Below are 2091 nucleotides of genomic sequence, written 5' to 3' on the forward strand. Positions count from 1 at the left end.
TCATAAAGGGACACTGGTCAGAATTGCAAAAAACGGCAAGGTCTTTAAGGTCAAAATAGGCTGGGTCATGAAGGGGTTAATACCCCGATTGTTACTTCTACTTTTCGGAAAAACACAGCAGGGAATACAATATTGCGTGCAAACAGTCACCATCCTAAACATACTATTAAAAGTATCCCTATAGGGGAGATGGTAAGAGCAAAACGTAATTGTAGCACATTGGAAGATTATTCCCAAGAGATTGAGGGCATAAAGGGTAGACTTGTGCAGAGAGGCTACAGTGACTGGCATTTAAAAAGAGCAGAAAAAATTGTCGCTCGACGACCTCGTTTTCATAGTAAACGACATCAAAATTTATCTCCTCAAAATCCAATCACTGTGGTCTTCCAGTATAGTAATCAATTTAATGCTATCAGAAAAATATTGACTAATAATTTGACCATTCTTAAGTAAGATGCTGATATAGCCCAAATTTTGAGTAACGGATACAGAATTGTGTCTAGAAGAGCTCCCTCTTTGGGCTCTAGTCTATCTCCGAGTTCACTTCATGCCCACTCTGCACAACCTTCTCATTGGCTCAGCACAAAAGGTTTCTTTAAATGTGGTGCGATGGCATGTAAAACTTGCAAATTTTCTGGTAAATGCTATAATTTCACCGATGCCAGTAATCAAAACGTTTATCCCATCAAGACTTTCATGAATTGTAACACTAAGGGTATGTTTCCACGATCAGGATGGCCGGCGGTATCGCCGGATCGGCTTAGCCGCTCTGCGGTAAGCCCCGCCCCCTTTCTGGGACGCGATGATGCCGGATGTGTTCACAGCACACATCCGGCATCATCGCTCCCCATCATAGGGCCCTGTGCTATATCTTGCAGCGACGCAGCGTCGCCGCAAGATATACGGACATGCTGCGATCTGAAAAGACGCGCAGCATGTCCGGAGTCGCAGGGCCGCCGCGTGCGTGTTACCACGCATAGTGGAGACGGGATTTCATTAAATCCCCTCCACTATGCTGTAACATCTGGACGCTGCGTGTCTGACGCTGCGGCTCTATGCAGCGTCAGACACGCAGCGTTTCCTGATCGTGGAAACAGACCCTAAAAATGTGGTATACATCATGGAATGCATGGCATGCCATCTTAAATACGTGGGGAGTACCATACGGTCTTTAAAAACACGCATTCGTGAACATATTTATGATGCTGAAAATATTAGTGTCAATAGGAATATTTCACAAGTTTCACAACACTTTATCAACCATCATCAATCTAACCTTGAGTCACTTAAAATTTATGCAATTGAAAAAATTCATAAACCTTTTAGAGGAGGAGACATTGAGGTGACCCTGAGAAACAGGGAATCATGGTGGATCTTTAAACTCGGAACAAGAATTCCACATGGTTTAAACAAAAGGAAAGATCTTATGTTCTTTTATTAGTATTCTGAGGGTTTACAAACTATAAAGTTGCTTTTTTGTCATCTAGTAACTAACTAAATCTGTAGTTTACATTTCCCATATAATTAATGACTCCTTTGTAAGGCTAATAGCTATCAATTTGCCCTTTTGTTTCCCCTTGCTGGCCGGCCGCTGTTACACTGTCATGGCATCTGCAGCTGTGCTTTTACCTATTTGCTCTAACCTAGTTTGGCTGCTACAGCTCCCTGTCTGGGAGATTCCTGCCATTGATTGTTCTGTTTTTCCATCTATGGTTGTCTGTGAGCCAGCGTTGGACTGGAGCACCTTGGGCCCACCAGAGAAAATCATTCTTGGGGCCCACTATGTAGCTACATAGAAATAGATACAAGACACCAATTGTGCGGTAAAAAGCGCTAATATCAGGGTATAGTATAAGGTAGTTCACGTCTTAATAATGTAGCAAGGGTTGGGGTAGCCCCCTCACAGAATATAATGTAGCCCCCTCATAAAATATAATGCAGTCCCCTCTCATAGAATATAATGCAGCACCCCACAAAATATAATGCAACCCTCTCAGGTATGACACAGTCCCCACCATAGAATATAATGTAGCACCCCCATAGGGTATAATGCAGCCCCCCCTCATATAGTATAATGCCACCCAGCACAGA

The sequence above is a fragment of the Ranitomeya imitator genome, chromosome 4, assembly GCF_032444005.1.
Source record: "Ranitomeya imitator isolate aRanImi1 chromosome 4, aRanImi1.pri, whole genome shotgun sequence".
NCBI lineage: Eukaryota > Metazoa > Chordata > Amphibia > Anura > Dendrobatidae > Ranitomeya > Ranitomeya imitator.